Source organism: Arachis ipaensis, chromosome B07 (genome assembly GCF_000816755.2).
Source record: "Arachis ipaensis cultivar K30076 chromosome B07, Araip1.1, whole genome shotgun sequence".
NCBI lineage: Eukaryota > Viridiplantae > Streptophyta > Magnoliopsida > Fabales > Fabaceae > Arachis > Arachis ipaensis.
Genome location: NC_029791.2, coordinates 35,980,434 through 35,995,389, shown reverse-complemented (window position 1 = coordinate 35,995,389; position 14,956 = coordinate 35,980,434). Strand labels below are relative to the sequence as shown.

General features: G+C 36.3%; 2 long non-coding RNA genes across 2 annotated transcripts; both read right to left on the bottom strand.

Moving 5' to 3' along the window:
* LOC110264958 lies at positions 7,076-8,050 on the bottom strand. The gene is made up of 2 exons (XR_002351398.1): positions 7,707-8,050; positions 7,076-7,590 (listed from the first exon to the last, which is right to left on the bottom strand). It is a non-coding gene; the product is annotated as an uncharacterized LOC110264958 (long non-coding RNA).
* Positions 10,929-12,137, bottom strand: LOC110264957. The gene is made up of 3 exons (XR_002351397.1): positions 11,271-12,137; positions 11,087-11,197; positions 10,929-10,974 (listed from the first exon to the last, which is right to left on the bottom strand). It is a non-coding gene; the product is annotated as an uncharacterized LOC110264957 (long non-coding RNA).

Genomic DNA, 14,956 nt, shown 5'->3' with positions numbered 1-14,956 from the left:
TAAAATACTGATGAGCGGATATTTTATACCCTTTTTAGTATCATTTTCTTAGTGTTTTCAGTTACATTTTATTAAGTTTTAGTAGGTTTTAATGCAAAATTTACCTTTTGGATGCTACTTTGAATTTTTGTGTTTTTATTATGATTTTAGGTGATTTTTGGGTGAAAATGGAAAATTTTGGCAAAGCCTTGTTTAGAGACGAAGAAAGCATAGCAGATGCTGCCAAATCCTGACCTCTGTGCATTCCAATGAGCATATCTTGAGTTAAAGAGGTCCAATTGATGCACTCTCAATGACGTTGAAAAGCTAACTTCTAGAGCTTTCCAGCAATATATAATAGTCTATGCTCTATACTTCTCTTCCAGGAACACGGCCCAAAACGGGCATTGAACACCCAACTTACTCCCTCTATGGAGTTCAACGCCCAAGAAGCACTGGCCTACCAAGTTGAATGCCCAAACTGGCGTTCAACGCCAGCCAGGGAGCAGGGACCAAAGTTGAACGCCCAAAACCTGAGTTAAACACCAGACATCAGCCCAAACACTCACCAAGTGGGCCCCAAAGTGAATTTTAGCACTTCTTAGCTTATTTTATTTTCTTTTTGTAATTTTTAATTAAGAACTATAAATAAGGGACTTCCTTTCTCTTGAGGATCATGCCTCCTAGGAGGGGAGAAGCACAGACATATTACTTTGCACCTTCTTTATAAAGCATGAGCAGCTAAACCTCTTGTGTTAAGGATAGGAGCTCTACTCATTCCTATGAATTAATATTATTACTTCTTCTGCTTTAATACATGTTTGATTCCATTCTATGTTGTATTTTCGTTCTTCATCTTTATGAATCTGGGGTGGAACAAGAGTATGACCCCTTATTCTACATGAGCTCTTGCGAAGCCTTAGCCGGATAGTATTGAGCTATAGCTTGAGAGTACATCACAGGTCCAAGAGAGTATCTGGCTAATTGGGATACGTGCCATGAAATCTCGTTAGTCATGGGTAATTGAGATTTCTGTGGCGTTAAGGCTAGAATACAGAGCATCATTCTCCGATCCGGAAGATCTGACCTTGTTTGTGGTGTTTTGAGTAGGATCACCAGAGATTGAATTGCGCAAGCTTCACCCTCGTTCAGATTAGATGACCATTAGTACCGGCGTGTGATCTGGATCAGAGAAGATTAATGACCACTAGCCCTGGCTTTAATCACTTAACTGATTCTCCATCATTGTTTCTACACCAATTCAATATTGTTTTCTTTATTGTTTTATTTTATGTGGCTACAACAACAATTACCTTTTCTATTTGCCTGACTAAGATTTGCAAGATAATCACAGCTTGCTCAATCCAATAATCCTCGTGGGATCGACCCTCACTCACCTGAGGTATTACTTAGACGACCTGGTACACTTGCCAATTCAGTTGTGCGAGTTCTAATTTCGCGCACCAAATACCTTTTAATTACCAATCTGTAAATTATTTTCAGTTAAATACTAATTTGATAAAAATTAGAGATAAATAAATTAATTCTCCTTTATTTATAAAATAAGGTTAAAAATCTAAATAATTATAAGAATTCTAAATAATAAATAAGAATTTACTCAACTTATATATAAAAATCTCTAAAAATATAATCTTAAATAAATATAATAGATTATAAATAATTTATTAATAACTTTTCAAAATTTAGGGTCTTACCTCCTATCCCACTTATAAAAATTTTTCCCTCAATAATTCAAGTAATATATAAGATAATACATAGTCTTAGTACTCTACTTTTAAATACTTTTTAGAAAAGTAAGAAATCTTAGCATATATATACAAATGTTCAAATACTAGATAACCATAAGATTTAAATATAAGGGTAAAGTATGGTGTAAGACAGAAGATACAAGAATGCTTGATGCAAAAAGGTTATATGGTTTCAAGACTTTACAAAAATTGGAAAACACAACAGGGTGCAAGTTTTGCAAGATAGGCGTTCACAAAGCAAAGTGGTAGTTAATGTGGCAAAAAGGCTACAAAGCGGCTGGTATTAAGACAACGGATATAACGTTCGATCACAGATATCGTACCAACTTTAGAACTTCAACTTTCGAACACTATCAATCACTTACAACCCCATAACCGGTCACAAGCCTAACACCCGCAAACTCTTTTGCAAGGAACAAAAATTCCACAACTTCTCCTAAGGTTGCACACTTACCGTTTCACCTTTCATATCCACAAACCACATCTTAAAGAACCCACGCATCGCATTACTATACCTAAAGGTCGCACGTGACACTAAAACATTCTTAAGTTTACTCAGAAGGGTACTAAACCTTTGAAAAGGACAAGCGACAAAGACAATATCCGCAAGAACTGGAAAGAAAATCACTTTGGCAGCCTCAAAAATGACCCCGAATCAAAGAAGTCCGATAGGAACGATAAAAGGAAAAGCAGTGCAGTAGTTTGAACAAAATTAAGCCGAGTCAAAGAAGAGCAAGGTTTACAGAAGAAGAATGTCTAAAACTGAAGACAAAGCTTACAAGACTCAACAACAGGACTAAGAATACATTCGAATACACTGCCCATAAAGAATGAAAAACTTTTTCAAAAAACTATTTCCCATTTTCAAAGAAAAGGTGCGCAATAAAAATTTTGTAAAAGAATAACAAAATTTTAAATGTGGCATTACTTTAATACAATTTCATGTTGAAATAGATTATGTAGAGTTTTAAAACAAAATGAACACTAATTTGGCTAAAAGCAAATTATTTTCTCAAATATTTAGAAAGATAGTTAGGTGCACAACTTAACTAAAAGTAGGCATATAACTCGAAAAGAAATCAAAGGTTTGTTAAAAAATTCTCAAAAGTTCATATTTTAAATAAACATGTATAAAAGTTATAGCAAGGATAGAAGAAGTTAAACTTTATTTAAAAAAGAAAATTCGAGATAAAAATTTTGTAAACACACTTTCAGCAAAATAGGATTCCACGTACGCGAACACCCTTCCGTGTATGCATGGGCGTTAAAATACCCATCTCACGTACGCATGCCACCTACGCGTACACGAGTATACGAATGAGAAAGTCTGGTCCGCATCGAGTGCCAACTACCGCGTACGCGAGTGCCTAAAAAATTTCATCTTCGCATACGCGCGCCAGAGCTGCGTATGCATGATAAGATTTTTAGAGCTTCATATAAAGAAGTGCATGAAAAATTTAAAACAACTTTATTGAAATCTAAGGAATGGTTTCAATTACAATCAAGCAACAGAAAAATTTAATTTGAAATTTCTTCAAAGAGGATTCAAAACTTTTTCAAAGTGGTTCAAAAGAAAACTCCGAAAGTATACTTGGAAGTTACCACCTCACAAGAATATTCAAGGGATTAAGATGCACTTAAAAGGAAATCAACCCATATGAGAAAGGATCTTTAAATCAAGGGAATTCAAACAAAAATTCAATAGGTATGGAATATCAAACAAGTTTTCAATTGACCCAAAGGAATACAAAACGTGCAAGGAAAGACAACTCAATCACTAGAAAAATTCTCAAGAAAGAACCTTTGACTAAAGAAAAAAAATAAGAGGACAAACTGTGCATTACATGGAAGTAAATTCACTCTGACTCGGATGAGTATGAGATTCACAAGAGAAGGAAAACTAAGACTAATAATGACGTTCACAAAAGTAAGAGTAATTAAAAATAGAATCAAATATGACATTCATAGAAATGAAAAATTTAAGAAGGGAATTGTTCCGTTCATAAGAAGAAAGATATGAGTCCAACGTCTTCAAAAGAAAAACAAATGCATAAATAATGTATTATGCTAACCCAAATTCAATAAAAAAAAAAGTTTAGGTGAAGTTTGTCAAACGGAGATCAACAGGAATAAAAGCGAAAATCCTTTCTTTTAATAATTTTTGAAAAATAACTAAGTACATAGTCAAGTAAAGATATGCAAAAGAACTGTAGTAAGATTATTAGAAAATCAAGTTGTATTTTTAAAATAAGTATATTTTCATAAACCAGTAAAAGAACTGGCGAGGTATTGGGAGTAGATAATTTTTAAACTGTATAAGGAATTTTCAAAGTTTTATATAGAAAAGTGTATATCGAATCAAAAGCGATTCTATAAAAAATTGAAAGATGGTTGTAAATGCAGTTACATAAAAGAAGAACTGAATCACAATTTTTTAAAAAGGTACTCGGAAAAAGAACTTCAAAAGACACACTGCATCATAACAAGTTCAAAGTTATATTGAAAAATACGTGAATCAAGAAGAACAGTTTAAACAAAAGAAAACAGATAAACCAAGGATTTTAGGCAGACATATGCAATTAGAATCAAACGAGAATGCATATGTACAGAGGAACAGGGTTGAAACAATCAAACTACTTTTCAAAAGAAAATAGCAATTAAGGACTCCAAAGTAAACTATGAGAGAACAAATCACATGATATCAGCAGAAAATCAAGACACCTAATTGAGTAACTTCGAGAAATAGTTTCTAATGTTCCCAAAACCCGCAATTTATGTTATCTATAACTCGCATATCGTCTATGATAACCCATTAGTACTTCCATATACATAATCCACTAGTTTTAAGTCGGCCAAACTTAATACCAGGATTTATGCAATGCAAGATTAATGGCATTAATCAATAGACCATCATGTTCATAAAGCTCTAATTCTTGTTATCCGAACAAGACCTACTACATGAAAAACGCTCAGAGTATGCAATTGAAGCATAGGCGGTCCATTCCTCAGGCTCTACAAAAAAAACTGCTCTGATACCATAATGTAACACCCTAACTATCAAAATATCACGCTTTCGGCTGCGCCACTCTGATAGCTCGGGTATTACGACGACTCTTAAAATACCTTATACTAAAATATGAGCCTGTTTAAACTCTGAGACCATATTTTTCAAAGACCATTTTCTTGAAAACATAAATCCATTCTTACAATACAAATTACAATACTTACAAAGAATATATATATATATATCAAATTCCTATCCCTCTTATAAAACTTGTAAAGATAAAGACGAGAAAAAAGTAGATACACATCCTGAAAAAGGAAAGACCTGTAGGGGAGTGAGAACATCGTCCTCGCAGGTTCTCACTATAGGGTTAGAGAATTGCTATAATAAGATACGTAAAAGTAAAACTGTTTTTAAAGTACAGTGATTAATAGCCGTCTTATATATCTTTTCAAAACTAAGGATTTATATTAAAAAATCTGAAATCCATTTTAAAAGAGAAATCCGTTAATTTTTCAAAAATCCAAAACCTTTTCCTTTGTATCAATTATTAAAAGTTTTTTCTAGATAATATGAATGACCAAGCTGTTCCAAGCATAGGTTCATTGTCTATGCTGAACCAATTTGATTTTTCATACTTTACTAAACCAAAAACATAAAACCACTCACGGCCCTCGGCCCATCATATAATCAATCACAGCCCTAGGCCCAAACAAATCAATCAACAGCCAAATCACCACAATCCAACCATTTTCAGTCACAAACACAAGTAAGAAGGTTCAAACACAAACAAGCAGTTACATCAAGTAGAGTAATTAGCAGTTAAACATAATTATTCACATAGACAAACCAATTACAATATGCACACCCAAAAATGTCACATAGATGCATATGATGAATGCTTACCCTATGACTAATGAGTCTCATCTGTCGGTTATCAAGCCAACCTGATAAGTCCGGCTGCTAAACCCTGAACTGTCCCCTGTCACGCATCCCTAAGAGTCTATGCATAGCTTTTTCTTATATATAAAATTTGCTCAATGGGTTTATCCTTTCCGGAAATTTATACGTGCTCGGTCACCCTTACGATGTAGGGTCAACAGAGTATCAAGTCTCAACCTGGAACACGTGGTGACAAGTCCCGGTACTTTACCCAAAACTCGTATCTCAGATAAAAGAAGTGCAAAAGCCTCATTGTCATTCATATTCATTCATAATCATCATTTTCGCACTTCCTTAACAATCCATATCAAGTCAAATCATCATTCATACCATATATCACTTTTTCTCAAATCACTTTACTTTGAAACCAAAATCAAATTCATCTCTGTCTAAATTTTAAAATCTTCATTTCTCAAATTATTTCAAACTCATAAGCCACTTTTCTCAAAAGTAAATTTCCTTTTCAAAACCAAGCCACTTTCCACAACATCCTTTCAAAACTCCCAAACTACTCAGAAACTATTGCAAATTAAAAACCTCTTCTGAAAGATTCAAAAATCATTCATCCTAGAACATGATTTGGTAATAAAATTCCTCAGCAGAGTCTCAAGACTTTAGGGGAGAATAATCTAACTCATTTCCTCAGATTCATTGAAAATCTCTAAAACCTTAACTTCTTGATTTGAATAAATAAAAATAGAATTTAAGTCAAACCAAGTCGTGTAATCAATTACTCCGAACAAATTTTCAAAAACCATCTCTTTTACTTAAACCAAAACTAACTCCAATTACATGATTAAATCTGAAGCGTTTCCAACTGCTCAGAAATTGTTTTAGTTTTGCAAATTCATAATTTAAAGAATACCTTAAACTTTTTCTGAAACGTAAAATGAAACTTGTCAATCAAAGTTCAAGTTCTTTCAAAGTCACTGAAACTCCTTCAATTGAAATTCTTAAGTCAAATTCAAAAACATAAACCCTTTTTCACATTTAAAACATCCTTAAAACATAAGTTTCTTTGAAATGACTTGCTCCCAAAAGAGATATAATATTTTTCTTAAGAAATAGGGCTAAATCATAATTCTCATTTCAATAACTCATTTTAAAACATAGTTCATCACTTTCTTAAATAATTCAAGTAAAATAGTAAAAGTCTTAAACTCATAATTTTCCAAATAACATTTTAATAAAATCTCGAATTTTATAGGAATTTCGGCAGCATCTCCCTTAAAACTTAGACTTTGCCACCCTTCCTGGTCCCAACCAAACCATTCCGCAACCCTCTCCAACGGGTTCAAAACCAAATTAGTTCAAAATCAAGCTGATTTCAAAAGTGCATATTATTTTTGTATTTCAAGAAAACCAATTCAAACTCATTTTCAAAACTTTAAAGAAACACTTCAAGAATCGTCTGTTTAACAAAACCAAACAATAATCCAGTCAAACAAACATTCATATCCATCCAAGACAACCATACAATACATAAGACTTATATAATCACTAAAGGTACATTTCTCACATCAATATCCATATATAACAATTCTAAATTATAAAGTTTAGTTTTCTAAAAAGCCCCTACCTCGATAACGCGAAACCCAAAAACCAAACGAGTCAAGGAAACCTTTTCTCTCAGCCTGAAGTCAACGACAACTGAAACCTCAGCTCCACTTGTTTTCTCAATAGCAGAAACAACCTTAATCGCGACATGCAAACTCGGTTTCTAATTCCTAAAAACATTAATATCACAGAAACATTAAAACACATAACGGAAAACTAATGGCGAGGATTCCGAGTTAGAGACACTTACTGGAATAAAAGAACGACACAGTAGCCACTCCGAACTTATCCGGCAGCAACTCTGACAGTTGTCAGAAGCTCCGGTGGTTTAGCAACAACCTCAATTTTGACATGCAAACCTATAAAATTAATCCTACAACTTCCATATATCAAAATCCTTAATCATAGATAACCAGAACGATTACAGTAAGAGCTTCAGAGCGTAAGCAACTTACTGTGAAAAAAAGAATGACGGAAGTGGAGCAGCAGCTCCGACGGCAACCTCCGGCAGCGGCAACGGAGACAGCTTCACGGATGGCGACGCAGTTCGGCGAAGGATCAGGTGCGCATCTCCTCACTCGCGGCTGAGCTTCTACGCAGTTCTGTCTCCTCTCACGCGCGTCCTTCTCTCTTGACAGAACAGCGGCGGCGACGGCTTCACGGTGAGGGTGACGACGGCGACATAAACCTCGCGAAGACGACGACAGATGCGAGGGCAGTGGCGGCTTCGCGGTGAATTGACGCAGTCTCCCTCTGTAACACCCTAACTACCAAAGCTCACACTTCCGGCTGCGCGACTCTGATAGTTCGGATATTACGACGACTTTTATATTATTTAATACTAAAATATGAGCCTGTTTAAAACTTTAAATCGCAATACCGCTCCCAAAAATACTTTCGTTCGATAACGTACATCCATAAATACCATACAACTTACAACAACTCATAAAGAGTACATCCATATATATACATAAATATATATAATTAACTTTACAAGCATTAACCAATACAATTCTTATCCCTCTTACAGATTATATCAAGATAAAGGCGAGGGTACAATAAACCATAACTAAAACAATACAGAGCATCACAACAACAATTAAATAAGCTCTTCGTAACTTCTGCGCCCATATCCTGAAAGGGGAAAAATGTAGGGGGGGTGAGAACATCATCCTCGAAAGGGTTCTCAGTAGAGGGTTTTTGGGAATTACTGTAATAGGATACATGAAGATAACCGCACCAGTGATTAATAACTGTCTTATGCCTCTTTTCAAAAACAACAGTTTTCAATAAGGTAAAGTCGGAAATCTTTTCTGAAAGAGGAACCGTTCAATTCTCAAAAACACCAAAAGCCTTTCAAAAAGGTTTATCTATGCTAAACCAAAATAGCCTTTCATATTTTTTTCCAAATCAGAAACACAAAACTGAAACCAACCATCGGTCCATCTCAATCCAACCACGGCCCTAGGCCCAAACAATCCAACCATCAACCAAATCACCACAATCCCAGAGTCCCAGTAGCAAACACAAATAAGAAGATGCAAGCACAAACAAACAGTTATTACAAGTAGAACAATTAGCAATTAATCACATAGGCAAACCAAGTATAATATGCACACCCAAATCAAACCGCTTTCAGATTTCTTTTTGGAACCCATTTTTCCAACTCTTCCAAAATGTCTCAAACTTGATTACTCAATCAAAAGTCTAGGTTCCTTTAAAAATAACTAAAAGCTCCTTTTTATATTGAAATCAATATTAGAGCATCATTATTTTCTTCAGTGATTCAAACGGTAAAAATAGTTCAGTTCTAAATAAGTCGAACTCAACGTATAAGGTTCATCAAATAAATTAAGCTGGAAAGCATAAATATCCTCTTAATAAATCAAATAATACAATTTCTCAAATCCAAACCTTTTAAATAACCTTTCAAACAAGACTAAGATTTTATAAAAATTTCGGCAGCACCTCCCCTAAAACTTGGACTTTTGCCACCCGGTTCGGGTCCCAACTAAACCGTTCCTCATTCCTTTTCCCTTTTCAACAATCAGAAATCAATTCAAATCAAGCTAAATCCAACAATCGCCTCAGTGGCGTATCTCAAGGATACTATTTCAAAATCAACAATCAACTCATCGATTTAACTCATTTCCAAAGCTTTAAAGAATCGATTAAGCAATAAATCATTTGTCCGAAACCAAGTCAATTAAAGTAAACCAGGCTGAACTCAAAAGTGTTCTATCTTTCACATCATCCAAATAATTGAATCAATTCAAACCAATCCTCAACGGATTAAACTCATATCTCAAATCTTTAAAGAATCAACTTCAGACATTACATTTCACAAAGCCGCACAACAATTCAACCAAACCAACATCCATAGTCATTCGAGTCAATCAAATAATACATAAGGCAGATACAATCACCAAAAACACAACATCTCGCACCAGTATCCATATGTAATAATTCCAATACACAAAACATAGTTTTTGGAAAGCACCCCTACCTCAAAACGCAATTCCATAACTCAAACGCGCCACCGTAAGTCTCTATCAACCTGAAGTTACCGGCAGCTCGCATCACAGCTTTGTTCACATTCGCGGCAGCAATTACAACCCTTACGCGCAACATGTGGTCTGATAGCTTAATCCTAGAAAACAATATTATAGCAAAACCTTAAAACACATCACGGGATATGAACTGGCAAGGTCTCGAGGCAGAGGTACTTACGGTAGCTAAAGAATACTGACCGAACCAAAGAACACAAGCCTCAGCGATGGTTCCGTTAGTAGTTCCAGCAACAGATGAAGCAGTCCCCAAAACGAATACTAGTTGTAACATACATCTCCAAACAGAGCCAGCAACCATCTCCAGTAAAGGCAGCGACAATGTCACTTACAATAACCATTTTATTTAATACAACTAGTGTCAGCAACAATGCCTCTATGTAGGAATGAATTGATGGAACAAGAGAGAATCGGAAACAGGGTAAGGCTTACCCAATAGCAGCGGTTCCAAATGGAGCCAGGGCAAGACCAGAGCAACACTAACTCCACAGCGGTAGTGGCGCCTGGTCAGAATCCAAAACCCAGGAGCAGAGGCAGAAAGGCATCTCCTTTCCCTGATTCACGCGGCGCTGTTCTTCGTGGTGCTCAATCGGTGATGGCATGAGCTCCGGCGACAGTGGACTATGGAGAGGTCAACAGCGGTGAGGCAAGGCGCGGTGGTGACGCAGCTGGCGGCAGCTCTAACAGCAGCGACAGCAGCAACGTCCTCTACCCCCGCGCGGGTGTCCTCTGATCGTGGATCTCCAAGAACAACAATGACGGCGCTGCCACACGGAACGGCGAACATCATCCAAATAATTGACTCAATTCAAACCAATCCTCAACGGATTAAACTCATTTCAAATCTTTAAAGAATCAACTTCCAAGGATTACATTTCACAAAGCCGCACAACAATTCAGCCAAACAAACATTCATAATCATTCGATATAATCAAATTATACATAAGGCCGATACAATCACCAAATACACATTTTCTCACAACAGTATCCATATGTAATAATTCCAACACATAAAGCATAGTTTTTGGAAAGCGCCCCTACCTCAAAACGCAATTCCATAATCCAAACGCCTCATCAAGTCCATTTCCGCCTCAACCCGAACTGACGGCAACCAAAACCTCAGCTCCCAGCCACTTTCGCAATAACCATCGCAACACTATTCACAACATATAATAATCAGGACTCAACCCCACGTTGTCAAAACTCATATTCCTTAACCGAACACCACAGAATACTAACGCGTGGCTTTCCGAAACATAAATACTTACCGAAACTAAGAAAGGACGGCTGAACCGAAACAGCGGCGTTCCCCGGGCCGGCTCGGCAACAGCCCGGCAGCCACCTCAAGCGGCAGCGGCGACAAATTCTGATCACGACATCTGAAACCAACACGTAGCGACTATAGTATTCCCGGAATTAAAAAAGGACAGAAACCACAATTAAAACCCTTACCGACAACCTTTTCTGGCGACAGCAGCAGGGTCTCAAGCGACAGAGGCTCAGTCCGGAGCTCCGGCAGAGATCCCGGAAGTCACATGACCATCCCCAGCAGTCAGAATCACAGAGATGCAGCTCCCTTATCCGGCAGCGACACCGGCGGCGACCTGAGCCCTTTTCTGATGGCGGCAGCGACAACCGGCGTCCTCAGTGACGATGGAGGCACAGCGGCGGCGCTCCTCCTCCGACACGGCTTGACGGCGACCCTGTGACAGCTGACCGCGGCGGGTCTGGCAGCACAGGCGGAGATTGGGCAGAGCGACTTCCCACCTTCGCAGTCCTCTCTTTCTCACCTCAGTCCTGATTCGCAGCAGAGGTGGCCTCTCGGACAGCGGCGGCGGTCTTCCCAGCGACAGTGGCGGTGCGAAAGTCCCGAGCAACGCGGCGGCAGCAAGCTTTGATCACGGCAAGGGACGACGCCGTTCTCCTTCTCCATTTTCGCCCAGCTCACTTCCTCAAGGCTCGCCTCGATCTCTCTCTCTCCTCCCTCTGTCCTTCGCGCGATTCTGGAGGCAGCGTCACGGGTCGGCGGCGACGAGGACTGGACGCGATCTGAGCACGGCGCCGAGATGACCGACGACCGCGCGGCTCATCCCCTCCCTGGATCGCAACTCTGCTCCATCTCTCCCTTTCTGCTTCTATTGCTTTCCATTCATGGAAAGAGAGATAGAAAACTGTGTTGTGGCTAGGATAGGGCTGCGCAGCTGCTGGGTTGTGGGGGAAGCTGTGTGTGTGTGTGTCTGCTTGGGAAAGAGAGGTTGCAGCTGCTGAGGGGAAAAAGAAAGGTGGCGGCTGCTGGGTATAGGATTAGGGTTTCATTTTTGAAACTTAGGGTTAGGGTTACTTTTGTAATTTCAAATAAAAGTAGGGGTAATATAGTAATTAGGAACAAATTTTAACCCAACAAAATTAGTGTATAAAAATACTATTTGCTCATCAATTTTATAAATTATTTTCCATAAAATGCCCAAATCAAAATAATTAGAAATAATATAATTAAACCCTTTATTTTCCAAAGTAACAGTATTAATATTTAAAATATTAATTATTTAATCCGAATCATATAAAAATCCTTATTATTTCACAACTACCAACTTTATAATATAATTATAGAAAATAATCCAATAATTATCAAATTGGATAATAAATCATAACCTGTCTCAAGTTCAATAAATCAAAACTTGCCTTAATTATCCTTAATAAAATAATCTCTGAAATTAAGGTTATAAATAACTATATGATTTGAGACTTGATCATAATAAGACTTTTCAAAGTTCTGGGTCTTACACCCTCACTCCTTGCGGTTCTGCTTCAACGGTGGCTCCAAGGTGGACCAGCGGCAATAGCAAGCTGGGCGGTGGTGTGGTCAACTCCCCCTCTCCTCCTCTCCTTCTTCTTCGCGGCCCCCTCCCTTTTTCCCATTTCTTCTTACTTTTCTTCCTTCTTTCTTCTTTCTAAGCTACTGTTGTGTTAGGTTTGTGTGTTTAGTGGGTGTGTGCGTGTGTGACCGTGAGTGAGGAGAGTGAGAGAGTGAGTGTAAGTGTGTTAGGATTTTGGAGTGGTGTGGGTTAGTTTATGTATTTTTATTAAAAATAGGAGTATTAGTGTAATTTTATAAAAAATTAAAAAAAGTAGAATAATAATTAAAAATTAAATTAAATATAAAATATCTATCTTTAAAATATTTTTTAGTATATATGGAATATGGATTAAATATATTTACAATAATAAATACAATTTCAAACAACTAACATATATTTTATTAATAGAATAAAAAAAATAAAACCACAACAAAAGACCGAATATGAATATTTAACAAACAATCCTTGATTTTCTCCATTTAACTTGACTCCAAGAGTAGTAATCATATAGTTCTATACCTATTGCCAAAGATGTAACTCATACCACTCAGTATCACCGACAACTGTAACACCTGCCTTTGCTACGCCTCTCTCATTGCCAAAGGAAAAAAATTGAAGTGCCCTTGAATGTGAATTATGAGTTTGTGACGGCTATTCAATATTCATCTATGTACAAAGTAAAACTTGAAGTCTCATTTAAAACAAAGACAGAACATCATTGTTATCTAAGATAAAAATTGTCCATTCTTTTATATGCCCTCAAGATCAGAACATCATTACTTGAGCATTTGAAGCATGCACAACTTGATAAAATTACTCTAATACGATAACATAATAAATAAAGTAAAAATTTAATATTCTCGAAAGATATTCAATTATTCAAGATTCAACATTATGCTTATACATAAGAAAAAGAACCACCAATTTTACATTTAAACATGCATTCATAATTTAGAGTTAATAAAATGTAGCAACCGAATTATATATTAAATATATTAAACATTGAAAAACACATGATGCTAAAATTTAACTTAAAAGTAATACAAAATATTAATGTAATACATATAGATCTGACTCCTTTAAAGTTATATTGTCACTTTAAAAAAAAAGTACATCATTAATTACTCTTAAATTAAGATAATAGGACTCACAAATAATAAATCTTACAAATTTAAAGGTGATTAAAACATTACTTTACTACTTTACTAGTATTGTTACTTTAAAAGATATTTTTCCAATACATATTCATGGCTTTCTATGAATCAAGAGAGCAGACTTCCACAAAATTCCAATTTTTTAAGTATATTATCATATTTTTTCGCTAAAAATATTTTTAAATACAATTCCATCAGATAACTAACATGTATTTTAATAATAGACAAAGCATTATTCCATCAAAACTTTGACAACTTGAAATCAACATGCATTTGGATAATATGTATACTTTTGTTATATTACAATTGTTTTACTAGTTTTCTTTATCTTCTTTTCTTTGGCTTTTATGAATGTAAATTTCATCACTTTTTTTTATAATAACTAAAATAAAATTAAATATCACAAATTTTATAAGCACTATTAGATAAAATGTAGACCCTAATTTAACTTAACACTTAGAGGAATTATTCTAATTATTAGGGTTAGGGTTTACCAAATATTAACAATGTCCAAAAAGAAAAATAGAAAAAGAAAGGGAAGAAGACATACCTAAATGAAAGAGGAAGGGTAGCATCGTAGCTAACAGAGACAAGTAGTGACGGCGGTGACAGATGACGAAGGCAGAAACTCATAGAGAAAAAACAAGATCCTCCATGGCAGAAACAAGCTCTAGGTGGACGCTCCTCGATGGCGACGACAGTTGGAGTCATGGGAAGCAGTCAATGGCGAAACGATAGTGAATGGTGGCGATGTGGAGGCTGGGGGGAAAAAAATTGAGAAAGGAGAGAAAAGCAATGTTGTAGAAATTAAGGGGAAGAGTTCGCAAATTCGAATTTAGGATCAATTTTACCGGCGGATTTACCGATAGAAACATTCACCAGTAACGCACATCTTGTGACCAAAATGGCACATTTCATTTAAATACCTTATCGTCGGATTTTTCCTCCTAAATCCAACGGTAATGATCGCACAAATTTTTCTTTTTTCCCTCCAATTATTACCGGCGAATTTACTATTGAAAAACCGAATCCAACGGTAACTTTTTTATCCGACGAATTTATTGCCAAATCCGCTGGTAAAACTGCCGCTAACTTCCGACGCTAAATCCGACGGTATTCAACATTT